We start from the raw sequence: 16,001 nt of genomic DNA, 5'->3' as shown, positions 1-16,001 counted from the left end.
CCTTTCAGTTCTTTTCCAGAGTGGATCTTCCTGTTTCAGTTTAATTTTCATAGTTTGAAAATTGTCTAAATGTTAATTTTAGGCTTTTTATCTATTATTGTATTTAAGTCATTTGTCAGAGGCAAGATTTAGGAAAACCAGTACAGGCGATACAATAGAACCACAGAGCTTTTTAAAAGCAGATCACAACAAAAGCCTCAGTAGTCACACATCTGTCAGTGCCTCACCGGGGGAAATTTCAATAACATTATCAAACTAACAAATACTAAAACTAAGCATAGTCTTGGTTTTCTTTTTCTATTAATTTAACTAAAAAAATCAAATCTAGTTTTTAATTATCTATAACAACCCTGATCCCTGACCCAGTGCTTTTACATAACGATATGAAACAGTTACAGTTACCATAAATTAACGTTGTCATTCATATTCACTGGGTTGCTTTGGGGTGTAACATACAAATAGGCTTTCACATTAGTCAGACTTGAACATTTCCTCAGAAGTCATCAACATAATGTGACTCTGTCTTATTGATCCAGGGTGGGGCATCTTCTAGGCCCACTGTTCTTGGAGGGGGACGAGGGCAGCAGGGTGGAAAGGAAAGGAGGAGTGGGGGTTGAGTCGAGCACCGTGGTTTGTTTTTGGCGGTGGCTCATTGTTTCCCTGGTTTCCTCAAGTCACTTCCCCCACGACGCAAACATATGGAGTAAACAGAGAAATGCGCAGATGGAGCCAGACAAAGACAAAGAGAACTGTATGTTGTCTCAGGTCAGGAATGCATGTGGTGAAATGTTGATGTTCTTTAGTCTGATTGATCATTTGGTTTCTCTGGTGTGTCATAAAGAAGTCAAAGTGCAGACTATGTGATGACTGAACTCATTTAACACAGATTTATTTAGCCTCAACTAAGTTTCCCTGAATCAAAGTTTTACCAAATAGATTCAAAATATACCAAAAAAGAGAGAAATCGAGTCAAACGTTTGTGAACGCACTTTGGCTTATTCTCCCGTGGAAACATGTAATCATAGAAGTGATTAAAATAGGTTTTTCTCATTTGAATCTTAATATGCAGGAAAAAGAAAAATGAAATTAAAAAAGAAAAACAAATTTTGTCTTGAAAAAATGAATAATTCATCATCTTCTGTTCAAATAGTATTGCTATATTGTATCAATCCAATAAAGGCTTCAGTAAATTAAATTGAATTCATATTAGTTCAAATGAATGAAAAAAGAGTATACACACACACACACACACACACACACACACACACACACACTGGTCTCCCAGCTGCTCTGGCTAATTACAAGCATTCGCCAGACCAGTAACGCCCCCCCGGCTCTGCAGTCGACCTCCTCTGTGTTTTTATGCAGTTAATGATATTATTGTTTGGCGAAGCTGCCGGGTCTTCACGGCTCCTCTTAATGCCACTGCACCTGCTTCCTCTAACACAGCTAACGGCAGGTGAAAAAAAAGGGGGTCTGGCAATAATTTATCACTCCGAGAGCAATCAGCAGCTGGCTGATTTTTAGTTTTTAGTTTTTTTTTTCATTATTATAGGTACCAAAGAAGACTTCAAAGCCGTACACTGCTATTCTCTGTTAAGAGCTACTGTAGCCAGAACACAAACACAGTTTAGTCGAAACTGCAGATTATTTTTCTGCATCATAGCAAAAATATTTGTGTAGTCTGAGCAGCATACTTTTCCCCAAGACAAAACAGTTCCTGGTATAGATGGGATTTATGGGACGTACTTAAGTTTGAAATGTAAGCACAAAGTCTTTGTGGACTTGGATCAGCTGTTACACAAAGAAACTAATGTTGATTCAACTAAACTAAAAGAATGAGGGTTCATTTTGATCTAGTTGTCACTCAGAGTCTTATCATTCTTTCTTGATGAGCAGGAATTTACACTTTGGTGAACTAAAAGTGCTTACTTCTTAGTTAACAGTGTGTCTAGTCTTGTCCACATGGCTGAGATCTGAAAGGTGGCACCACCAAAAGTCTGAGATGGGAGTCTATGGCCTCCTCCATGAAAACAATTACAGGCTGTGCTGCACAAATGAGTGTGTCTGAGTGGGACGGACATTGTTTATGAGAGTTTAGTGGGGCAGTCTGTGTACTCGCAGAGTCCAGACGGGTGTAAGGACAGCTGGAGGAACACAGAGAGGCGAGCTTGGAAATGGATTCGGTTCACAGAATGTCTCTGAACAGAGACGAGACAGAAAACGGTTTGTTCTCACAGGTCCTATTAAATATAGGAACACCAAACATTAGTATATAAAAAGAAGAGTTTATAATTTACAAGTTTTTCTGACAGACATGTATTCCCTAAAAGCAAATTCAAGGTTAAATCATTAAATATGATGGGGATTAATTCCAGACAACGTGAATTAGATTTTAGACACGTTCTAGAGTGAATCATGTCTTAAATTTTAAAAACCTCGTTTATTGCACTGGATGAAAATAATGAAAACTTCTGTTTGTTGAGGTCATCAGCTGTTGACACAGTTTGAAGACAGATTTGCCATCTCTTTTGGTGTCTTACAATCTGATTTAAGATAGAAGTGTTGGAGAACTGTGGGAAAAGCAATCAATTCTTCTTACCTAACGGTCCTGAGAGATAAAGCTTCATTTGAACAACAGATTTAACTGATTACAACCAGACCAACCAGTGTGCTTGAAGAAAGGAGCTGCCTAAAACTCGGGGAACGGCACATGACACCAAGTTGCTAGCTATGAAATCACTTGAATATTTGCCCCATGGTGTAATCCTATATCACAGATTTTCTGCTAGGTAGCTAGTAAGTACTGCTAACCTTAACCATTTAAAGCCAACCCTTAGGGACATTATTGTCTAACCCTACCTCCATATTTTCCTTGTTCCAGCCACAGGATCTTAATGCTTAACATCACAGATTTGATTACCTAACCTTAACCTGCTACTTATTACCCAGATGATTTCAGTTAGAGCTGGGGCTGCACAGATGGTGTGATCTGCCCAGTGGTTTATCCTTAGCTCCCCAGGTCAAGTGCCCAGTCCTCAGATGATGCAGTGGGAGAAATTTTCCAATTTCTTAACCAGTGTTTTGTTTTTCTTTTACAAACCGGGGTTAGAGATCGTTGTGTCACCTCTCATTATCAGTGATTACTCGGTTAATGTCCAACGCCGCTGCCTTGGACATTTGTAACATTACTTGCACCTCAGTCAGGTGACGTCTGACAACAATGCATATGTGAAAACCGCTGTAGGCATTAGTGGGTCTTAGTTCACAGTTAAGATCCTCATTAAGCCACAGCAGGATTCATTACTTTTTACCTGGATGAATAAAGGACAATGAAAAGAAAATGAAGTGCCACGCTATCAGCTAGCACTAGCATACATGGTTTATAAGCTTTACTCATAAACTGCATGCACAGATACACATTAGTGCCAATTAACAGTCGGCTACAGATCCTTGTGTTGAACGGCATGTATGATTATGCTGACAAAGCTTATCCAGTTCAGAGTTTAGCCTCTCCAAGCTACCATAGGATGAGAGGTGGGGGACACCCTGGACAGGTCCTCAGTCTGTCACTGGGTTAACACAGAGAGACAGACAAGCATTTAACCTTAAAGCCAATTTAGAATCACAGGTTAACCTATTCCCACTAACTGCATGTCTTTGGACTGCGGGAGGAAGCTGGAGTACCTGGAGAGAACCCAGGCAGACACGAGGAGAACACACAAACTCCAGCACATAAAATATAATCTATAAACTCAAAATGGATTTTTATTTAAGCTGAGGTTCGTGCCAGTTTTAAAGCACAACACGTTAACATGGGAGTCTATGGGGATTGGCTGACTTTTGGAATCAGCCTCATGGAGGAACAGCAGTTTTAGGCTCATAAGTGTCAGCCTCGGATGTTGCAGCGTATTTAATATTGAAAGGTTTATTTTCACATTGAGAAAACTAAGAAGAGCTGATTTGATTTTATTAATCCTTATTGTTACTAATGTTACAGTTAAGTTTTGCACTCATTGATCTGTACGACCGTCTCCAACTTATATGTTCCATCACACAATAACGCTCCTCTCATAAGGACGGAGATGGCCAAGACTTTGTTCCTCTATATCAGGGGTGCCCAATCCCGGTCCTCGAGAGCTACTGTCCTGCAGCTTTTAGATGCATCCCTACTCCAACACAGCTGAATCAAATGAATGGCTTGTTATCAGGCCTTTGCCAAACACGATGGCATGCTGAAGAGGTAATCAAACCATTTGATTCAGCTGTGTTGGAGTAGGGATGCATCTAAAAGCTGCAGGATAGTAGCTCTCGAGGACCGGGATTGGGCAGCCCTGCTCTATATGTTACATAAACACATTCTTTATTCAACTGGATCCAGCAGTTTCTCCACGTGGTTTCTATCAGCTGTACTTGCAGCATGAAGAAGTGATTGACAGTGGTAGAAGGGAAATGGGTTGGGTGCAAGGTGGCTGCTGAACATGCCGAGGTGGGGAGGGGAAAGGGGCTCCTCTTGTGTGGTCGAGATCGGTTTACCAGAAGAAACGTGGACACTTATCTGCACTTAGAAAACGGAGTGAACAGAGAAATGCCAGGCATTCCTCGGCCACTAAAAGGAGGTCGCCTCGGAGACTTAGGTGGGACAAATTCCTGGCAGTCTGTGGAATTAAAAGGGTGGATGTGGCGTTATTGTAGCGTCTCATTAGGAAAACCTGTAACGGTTTCTCAGCAAGAATGAGTTTTAAAAATAAGTGGTCTTGTTGAGGAAAAAGTAAAATACCTCCCTTAAGAAGTTGGGAAGTACAAAACGGCGCTTATTGTCCTGTCTGTGGCGGCTGGGTTCACTACAAGCAAAAACACATTTATGGGAAATTTTTCAGGTACAATATTTGGATTTAATGACTTTCTAAACTGCTTAAGCCAGTTTGACTTCAGTTTTTCTTTATCCTCCAACTGACCAAGTAAATTCCAACCAGGCCAGAAAGAATATCAACAAAGTTCCCACAGACATTGTGTGACGGATAATGACTCCGGTTTCTGAAATGCGAGCCACAATGTTCCCGATTCAGGACACTTTAAATACCATTAACAGCAGCAGATTTGCTTTCTCAGCTGCAGACCGCTGTGGCAGGTCGACGGCATGCAAGCACGACCGGGGAATCGTTTATTCAACTGTGCACTTGTTCAGTCTTTAGCTGACCTCCTCTGCACGACACACTGTCATGCGAACCAACCCCGTGATGTAACCAGCGAGCCCTCGCTCTCAGGCTTATGGACAGTTTGTCAGAGCGCTGACTGACATTTACCATTTATGTAAACCCTCACAGCCTATCTCTCGCATAAGAATTTCTTACCTAATTAGGTAAGGAAAAAAACAGCTTGGAGGAATGTGACCGTCTGTCATCAAGCTCAAAATATACACACAGACAAAGTACAATATTTTTGTCTTTTAACTCTTTGTTCCACTTTTAGCTTCGAGGTTCCTGTTTGAATTATCTGCCCTTTAAAACAAAGGAAGAAGGAATGCAAGGTGGAAATGCCTGTAGAGCTGCACAAATTTGCAGATGACTGTTACTCAAATAAGGTGTAGGGGAAGTGCAGCGCGTGACTGACGACAGTTTTAGCTTTGCATGCTGATAAAATTTAAGGTGCATGGATTACTGTGACGACATCTTATAGTTGTGAAGAAATCTGCGGTCAAAGTCAAACCTTTTCCACACACTTTCCCACATGTCCTCCGCCACTTCCTCTTAAACTGATCTTTGTTGTTGAATATATCAGTGGATGTGATATTTTTTTCTCATATAAGCATCTGGTGCTGATAGGAAATGTTTTGAAGCACAGATGCTCTGCCATAAGTTTGCTGCTGGTCAAAGTGGCTTCTGAAAATTGGTGGCTACTATAAAAATTCAAGCAAATTAGAGGGTGTCCAGGCAGTGGACTGAGAGTTCTGTTATTCATTTCAGAAACCAGAGCGAAGCTTTGAAAACGGAAGGGTTCACAACAGCTCTGAGCCCACTTTTATGGCTGATAAAATGACCTTCTTCCATGTGTGTTTTGAATTTCTGTGGTTCAGAATCCCACCCTGGTTCAGAGGCATGTGCTGTGCAGCTGCAAAATCACAGCTATAAGAGAACATTTTCTGCATGAGCTGGTGTAATATCAACAGGCAATGACAAGCTTAAATCAACTTTTTGGAACCTAAATTGTGCCAGTGGCCTCACTGAATGCAGGAAGAGTGTGTTTTTAGCTTTGGTGCTAGCCTGCTTCCAGCCCTCTGATTAGATGCCAACATCCACCTTGTCCAGCAGGTCGAATAGGTGTCATGTTCAGTAACAGTTGCAAAGCTTATCTTACATATTTTTTTATAAATAAGATTAAATCACAGCTTATCATAACTTTAAATTTAATGTATGACTTTTACAAAGTGTACACCAATGAAAGAAGTACAGTTAATTGGGATTTCAGTCACACAATTAGCCATGCGTAGCATATGCATGAACTCACCTGTTTTTCTTTAAGACTTTAAATTGATGTATTTCATTAGGAAGAAGGATTTCATTTATTTGCAAGCTTTGAAAAATAGTCAACAGTTTTATTTTAACCTGAAATGGAGACACAAAGGCATGAATAAACTGGTGTGAGACCAGTCTGATGAAACAGTTTATATTTAAATGAACGTCGAGTCCAGAAACATGAATCAGTTGTTTTCATTATTTATTACATTTTTATGATTAAATTCAGCTCAATTAAGATAAGATAAGATAAGATAACCTTTATTAGTCCCACATGTGGGAAATTTGTTCTGTTACAGCAGAAAGTGGACACAGCAAAGTTACATAGCAAAAATTAGTAAAACACTGGAATAGGATAAGATGATAAGAATAAAAATAAGATACTGTACACAATAGAATAGAATAAGATAAAATACTGTATACAATAGAATGAAAATCGAATAAAAATATACAACTGAGTAAAATACAACGTTGTCAGAAAAAGAGAGAGAATTAAATGTTATTTATAGCACAAAATGCTTCATTATATGAGGTAAAGCCCCTAAAATAATACAGAGTAAGCACATGGCGACACTGGGAAAGAAAAATCCCCTTTTAACAGGAAGAATCCATCCATCTGGTTGGGAGTTAGTATTTCACAAATGACCTTAAGAGTGAATTTGAGTGAATTTTGCATTAGAATCGCATCAAAACAGATGTGAACAGTTTAATTTGATGCTCTCTACACCTCAGCCTCTGAATAGGCCGAGCTCTGCAGTTGCTCACTTTAAAATCAAACGTGCTGTTTGGTTCATTTGTTGCTGTGAATGGCTTATTGCATCACTGCCCCAAAACACAGAAAAACATCGACGCAGCTGTATATTCTAGTTATGAGTAGCAGGTTGTTTTTTTCATCAGTGGCGGTCAGAGCATCCCTCGAGTGTCAACACTAGGATTCTTATAATGGAAATCAAAAAAGCTAAAATCCTTTCTCTTTGGTTCCACAAGTTTAAAAAGCACACAGAGTCCATGATTTGCTGCACCGCTGCAACTCTTTGAGTCTGGTGTGAAAGTTTACGAACCACTGGTCTAAACAACGTGGCTGCTGCTGTTTGTCAGGAGACATGAAAGGGAGAAAAATGGAACCACGCCAAAGAGCAGCGTGCAGGCAGGGATGCTGAGCATCCACAGCGGGAGATCTCAGTTCTGCTACGGCCTTCGCTGACGTAACCGTCTCCAGCACGTACCTCATCTTACCTCGCTCTGTGCTCGCTGACCTGGTTTTCTGCACTATAAATCACACCGGGAGTCGAGCTACAGCCTCGCTCTCCCCTTCCCCGTCGAGGATTGCACAGAAAACAATCCAGGAGGAGAAAGCAGGCAGTGTAGACTTTGCACTTATTTATTTATTGCTATCAGAAATTCATAGCCTTGCATATTTGGAGTGTGCAGACACTCAAGTCCAAGAGAACATAGACTTTTAATTACAGCTTCTAGATTTCACCCAAATTTTATCCTTCTGTTTTCCTTTTCCTACTCATATTTTGTCAGTTGCAGAGGCATCAGCTGTGAAAATATGCAAATATCTCAGAATTCCCAGTCATGCTGCACTGTGTTACCATGGTCTCTGCATGAGCATTCATGCATTAAAATAATAAGCCTGCTGCTGTTCTTAGTGATATAATTACAACAGACGCATCAAACTTTTGACCCTTACTGTCTCTGTGCAGGTTTGTAGTTTCCAGTATTTTTTATTTTGCCAGATTTTGTTTGTTTTTGTTTGTGTGTGTGCCATGTAAGAGAAGAGTGTGAGATGCTCCTCAGCAGGCCAGCGGGAACCAGCCCGGAGGCATGCATGAGTAATGAGATGAATGTCCAGTCGACTGCCTCGGCTCCCCTCTTCCTCTGTAATTACCTAAAGCTGTGGTAGGTTTATCATTTGTGTGTGTGTGTGTGTGTGTCAATCGGTGCTACTCTACTTTTTGAGCTGTGAAGAACAACTTTTATCTCAGCATGGAGTATCAGATCTATTTCCAAAATTTGAACTAGAAAATCAGACACTTTCAGGCTTGCTGGACAAAATGTTCCCGACAAGTTGGTGGGCCGAGGCGGGTTGTTATGTGCTCAGAGAGATTTCAGACATTTTGTTCCACTTGCGATCGTCCAACTGTTGGACGATCGCAAGTGGAACAAAATGTCTGAAATCTTGAAATATGTCTGAAATGTCTGAAATCTTGAAAAATGTCTGAAATCTGAAATATGCATGTCCACATAATAATTATTATAATTATAATATATTAAAAAACACACGCTGTATTTTAAAGAACATACATTAAGAAGCAGATTATATTAGATTTATATTTTAAATAAGACAAAAGTTGGATTTTACAGCAGTAAAATGATTGTATCTCTACAGTTTAAAAATGTAATAAGCTTTGCCCTGCACAGAGTGGATAGTGAAACAAATGGAATCATCATAAATACATTATTTCATATTTATTACTTCCCCCTCCTCATTGCTTTATTATTGTAGCTCTAGTAATAAATAATAATGTAAGGATGCCCATAGTATATACAGTATTCTGAAGAAGGTCTAAAATGTCACTGTGTGTGCATGTGTTTGTTTTATGTACATGGATTTTTTTAAATGATTACTCATGATATAACATTGTCCAGACATGCCTGGTAAGGACATGAGGAGGAAACAGTAGGAGCTGTATGAGGCTACTAAAGGCAGGGCTATAACATTTTTCTGTCATCATTTTATTATAGATTAAGTGCAAGAGTTGTTAGGTGTGGATAATTAGATTATAGTTTATTGCAATAGCAAGTTGTGCCTTGTTCTCAGATAGACAGCAAGTGGAGAGTGATATATGAAATGATGGGAAGGAAGGAAGAAGAGAAGCAAAGAGTGATTCACAGGCAGAGCCGAGTTTATGTCACAGTTTTTCGTTGCCTTATGGTTCCAAGCGCTGTCACCAATCTTTGCATTTTGTTATTATCTCATGACACTTGTTTAATCAGCTACCATCTCTCCTGTGGACTTTTTAATGTCTACAGTCTCAGATCAACACAGCCCTGCCCTTCCCATATTAGATTCTTGATGAATGTGTGTTGTTGTTATTCAGCATGGTTCAATGTGCCCCTTTTTAACTTTGAGCACCCGCCCCTTTAAACCTCTCTGCACGTCCCTGGTCCAACATCTCAGCAACTCCAGGGAATAAAGTCGAGATGTAAACCTGACACTTGAAGTCTGTGTATTGTGTTCATTGGCATTATACATGAAGCCAGTTAGACTCATGTTATTTGTGAATAGATGATTATAACTGTATTTCTTTGTATTCTTCTTTGTTATTTACGGGAAAGGAAACCTGGAACGGCCGCACAGAAAACCCAATCAGTGTTTTAAGACCACGGGAACTTTTTCCTTAACTCTAATAACTCTTGGAGGAATCCCCCTGTTTTTTGGTGGTCAGCAACATGAGAACCAGTTTATATATTGAAGTTCCTTTAACCGAGTTTGTTTTTTTTTTTAGCTCCTACTACAGAGTAACTACTCTCTGTCAAAAGGGGAAGAAAGTATCAAACAAATATCAGCTGTAAGCAAAATTTAAGCCTAAAAATGGGACTGAATGACAGCGCGATTCAGGTTTTATTAAGCCAGTCCCACCCAGCAACGCCGGGGGAAAATAAATATGTAGGGTTGAAACTGAAACTTGATTCATGTGATTCAAATTCTTTGGGTTTTTGAAATGTTCCTGTAAAAGTGGGTGGATGTTTGTTGGTGGAATGACCTTTCACAGAAGCCTGGTAAAGGTTAATCTTTCATAAGCCCTTTTTCCTTTATGAAAAAGGGACTTTCTGATTTTGTCTTGTATTCCCCGGTTTATTTCTGCATTTGGACATTTCAAAAAGATAAACTGTCTTTTATTATCTCTTCCTTGTAATGAGAAATGTTTTACTGATGGAGCAGTAAAAATTTGGTTTGGTTTGGTTTGCGGTACTAGCATTTGGCCACCATGCAAAATTAAAAATCATTTTTGACTTTATCTTTTGATCTGGGCTGTTTTATAGTGTGGGCACTGAAATGGTATGGTAGATATCTGAGTATGATTATTCATTTCAAGTTTAAGGAAACGACAATCCTCTGTGCCTGTCACAATGTTTGAAACGGACTCACGCGCAGACCAGGTATCCTTGGCAAAAGACAGGGATTAATCCAATACACACTCTCAGTGGGTTCCAAACACACACAAGCTCGCTCGGGTCCAGGGCAGATCTATATACGCACAGAGAAAGAAGTCCAGGTTAGGGATAGTCTCACAGGTTCAGGTTCAGGGGGACTGACGCTGATGGCTCAACGATCCAGCGAAGGATGCCACAGCCGTCATAAATAGTGCTCCAAATCAGCTGGGATCGGCTGCAGGTGTGACGGTGAGCACAGGTACGTGGGCCCGTAATGAGCACCGCCCTGGCAGAGGAGAGAAAGCGCAAAGGAAAAAACCAAACAAAACATGAGTCAGCCGGCGAGGCTGGGGACTATGGCAGTGCCAAGTGCCTCTAACTACTCATGTCTGTAATTTAAGAGAAAGAACACAAGACTGGAAAATTTTAACTTGCTTTCCAAACCAGCACTAAAACTTCAGATATGAATTTATTAAACACAAAACATAAAATTGCAAATTGTCATCTGGGCCTTGGATATACTCCTTTAAAGTTTTTAAAGTGCTTTTAAACAAAGCTCGCATGCATCAGAGTACAGGAACAGTGGTTGTGTTAAATCCGTTATTGACAACTGCATTTCCTTCCTCAGCTACTTCTACTTCTGTCACCACTTTTCAAACCGTACCGCTGACTAGTGTTTTGGCTGTGAAATTGTACAACAAGGAATAAACAAATGTAATTGCTGGCAACAGCACTGTTCATTTATGTTGGATACATTGTAGATTGAGCTTTAGAGGTACCCAGAAGAATGTGGGTTAGAACTGTAAATAACAAACAACAAAGTCATTCCAGGCTGAAAGCTCAAAATGCAAATAGTCGTCCAGGAGGGCAGACAGAATATGCATTAACAAATCTGTCTTCCTGTGATGAGGAGGTTAACCAGTGAGAAAGACGGATAAACACCAGCAATCTTAATGCTTTCAATAGACATCCAGGGAATGCACATGACGTCCCATTAACACCTTTCTGCCTCTTTTGGAGCGGTTTCCTCTGACAGATTCTCTCTTGTTATACAAAGTAGAGATGTGTTTGGGGTCTCTGGGGGAAGGTTCACACTTGGAAACTGCCTCTTGGGTGATCTGATCGCATATGTACATGCATCACTGCAGGTGTGAAGAATAAGTGCTTATTTCATCTTCTGTGGTTGTCAGGTTCTTGTAATTGTAACCTCTTAGTGCCTAGTGTATCATATTTGATACATGAGTCCTTATGAGACTCATGTAAAACAAACCTGTGTAATTGTACAATACATTTTAAGCAATGCATTGCAAAAAGACTTATGATTCAAGTTAGAACTCATAAATGCAAATTCTTTTTGTCATTTGTCAGACAGGTGAAGAAACACTGATTTATTTAAAGAAAAATCTGATAATTATGTCATTAATGGTTTAAAGGGTTAAACTGACTTCAAAGGGAATGCAGTATTTCTGGAATATCGCCTGCTGTGTGCTACACACCACACATCCCAGCCTGATTCTCCTGACATTGTCCACAGTTCATATGAGAGGAGCTGATGCTTTTTAAAACATTAACAACCCTTTTGACTCATTCTGGATGATATTGCTGCATTTCCACACATCTCTGATAATACAGAGTAAAGTTTTAATGTTATACATAAGAATTGTGGGGAAAAAACGTTTTTCTACAATAACGCTAATTAATATGGCTCTTTTAAACTAAAACCAACTCAAAGCCGATTGGATCTTAGCTTCTATGTTCAATTTGAAAACATGATGGTGATTCCTACATGAATTTACTTTAGAGTTAATCCAATAATCACCTAAAAGTGGATTTAGGAAGCTTTATACCCACATCAGTTACATCAGTACTCTGTGCTGAAAGTAATTGAAAAAAGCAAGAAGAAACTGCATTAATGGAATTATACATTTTTTTTAGACACCATGTGGAAAAAGCTGACTGATTAGATTTGGTCTACAAATGTAATCTTAGTTAGTTTTGTCTGCAATGGTCACTGTGGAGTGAAAAACCTAAAAAGAGAGCTACATTTCAAGTATTTCTATAATAGAGATCTTAATAGAAGAACGTGACCTAAATAGATGTTCAGACCAAAATTAGCAACACATAAAAAATGTATGTGTCTGCAATGGTGGAGGCATATTTTACAGGAAACACTGGGCGATGTAGTAAACTGCAGAATAAATGTTTACATTACAGATGAATGTGTGCTTGTACGTCTTTGATATCCTGCCACATGAGACGGGATTGCGATGGGGCAAAGGGGAATCAGGTTTTACTCACATCACCGTGCCGTGTATGCCAAATAAAAGCCTGGAGAGCTGAAATACATATTTGCATTATTCACCTCAAAAAACAAAGAAGGCGGTCGAGGGAAGTTAAACTTTTTTTTGCTAATTGAAACTGCATTGTTTAGCCTGGGGCCTTACCCCACTGTGCTAACTGCTGTCTCATTTAAATGAATGAGGTGGCTATAGCTTTTCATGCAGTGCTGTTGTCGTCGTGAACGTTAGTGTTTGCCACAACCCCCCGCCCCCCCCACCCTTTATGTACACCACCTCTTGTTTGTTTTTGCAAATTTTAGTTTAACAGCTTACTTCCTTCATATGTTTTGGCTTTAGCCTTGATTTATGCAGTGTAGGATCTTTTATAGCGACGCCGTGTTTCCTAAAAGTAGCACATCACAGATTTGAGGACTGATGAGTAAAACAGAAACTCCTCAGTGCTTCTAGGTATAAAAACTGTACATCCCACAATATATGGACACACTGCAATATTATTTTGAATGAATATGTGATGTTAGAATATCAACCTCAAACAAAGGAGATATAAAACATAGTGCAAGAAAAATTCCCAAGTAGAGTAGTTGCATTTATATAAGTAAACATTAATACATGCAAATATATATATTTGCATTTATATAAGTAAACATTAATAAATATATATATATATATATATATATATATATATATATATATATATAAAACACACCCAGCACGCCCCTGCGGGCGGTTTATCCTTCAAGCTCGGGTCCTCTACCAGAGGCCTGGGAGCTTGAGGGTCCTGCAGTATCTTATCTTAGCTGTTCCCAGGACTTCTGGACAGAGATCTCCGATGTTATTCCCGGGATCTGCTGGAGCCACTCGCCTAGCTTGGGAGTCACCGCACCTAGTGCTCCGATTACCACGGGGACCATATATATATATGTATGTATATGTGTATATATATGTATATATATGTATATATACATACACATATATGTATATATATATGTATATATATATATATATGTACATATACACATACATACATACATATATACATATATGTATATATGTATGTATATATATATATATATATATATATATATATGTATATATATATATATATATATATATATATGTATATATGTATGTATATATGTATGTATATATATATATATATGTATATATATATATATATATATATATGTATATATATATATGTATATATATATATATATGTATATATATATATATATGTATATATATATATATATATATATGTATATATATATATATATGTATATATATATGTATATATGTATATATATATATATATATATATGTATATATATATGTATATATGTATATATATATATATATATATATGTATGTATATATATATATATGTATATATGTATGTATATATATATATATATATATATATATATATATATATATATATATATATATATATATATATATATATGTATATATGTATGTATATATATATATATATATATATATATATATATATATATATATGTATGTGTGTATGTGTATGTGTATATATATATGTATGTATATATATATATATATATATAGGGGAGACCGGGGATAGTTGTAACATTTTTGACATTTCTGTCTGTAAATTGGAGCTCTTTTAAGGTAGTGGATTCAAAATGTAATGCAAAGTATTTATATGTCTCTGCTATTAAATAGTGCAGCTATTTTCTCTGCAGCACAATTACCCATCGCATGATATGGTCTCAAACACAAAGAGTGAAATGTTACAATTAACCCCATAGTCTGGGTTAGTTGTAACATATCCTGGGGTAAAATGTAACACAATGAAATAAGAGTACTAACAAAACATTAACATGTAATCTTTGTTTATTCAACACATGAATGCACTTACATCCATTTATGTAGCCGTGTGTGTGTGATAGAATGCAAAAATCTATCTTTTGAACATATTCCACCCCCCCCCCCCCCCCCCCCACCCCCAAAATGACAAATTATGGAATTTTCTGCAACTGAATATTTCATTAATTTTGGTTGGTCTTCCTTGAGTTTGGCCTCATTGGCTCAGTGGGCATTATAGCCTACAACTCTTGCACCAATTTTGAACATAACAATGAAGCTGAAAAAATGTAGTTGTTCACCAGCATCGCAATTCCATTACTTTTTATCATGGCTTACCTTGGTGTGGTTTGCAAAGTGCTTCAGAAAGATGAGGAAATCTGTTTCTTGCACCCATCCTGATTTATTTCCACTACCAGTACTTCCTACTGGTCCATCTCTGACACAGTGGTCTGCATAATGTATGTGTGGGAACACAAACAGTGGAGGAATTGTGTTGCCAATGGCATTAACCGCATATACAAAAGCGACCAGTGAACCTCTCTCTGCTGATGTCGTTGCCCCAACTTGTTTAATATAAGTTAAAGTAATAGTGTGGTAAGTTGTAACATCTGCATTATTGTTACAACTAACCCAGACTGTTGCTGTTACAACTGACCCAGACTCCTATAGCCATGAACTAGCTAACATTACAGCCAACGGCTAAAACACTAGCACTAAAGACCTACACAGAATATATCCCCATAGACATACAAATAACATAATTTAAGTTTGATGAGTTTAACTGCAAAGCAGATAATGCTATTAGAAATTGAAATAAAGTAGAAAAACTTACTTTTTGGACTACAAATTACTTTTTTTCATGTTAAATTGTCTGTGTTTGACAAAATGTGCTGATTTTTCACATGTGATAGCAGAACTGAGTTGGGCATGCACAGGATGAGTCACATCATTTGAAACTTAGCCCTGATTGGAGAAATTGGAAGTGTTACAACTGACCCACGTTACAACTATCCCCGGTCTCCCCTATATTGTGTTTTTATTGATTTTATTAAAGTTGCCTTTTTCTTGGCAATCCCATGTAAATGATCATTTAATCAGTCATGAAATATTCCTTTTTGTCTTTTTTTTTTTTAAAATCACAATTCCAAATATCATATCAAAAATATTTTCTACATCGGTT

Source organism: Rhamphochromis sp. 'chilingali', assembly GCF_963969265.1.
Source record: "Rhamphochromis sp. 'chilingali' genome assembly, chromosome: 10".
NCBI lineage: Eukaryota > Metazoa > Chordata > Actinopteri > Cichliformes > Cichlidae > Rhamphochromis > Rhamphochromis sp. 'chilingali'.
The sequence above is the reverse complement of the archived record's forward strand: the minus strand, read 5'-3'. Positions refer to the sequence as shown.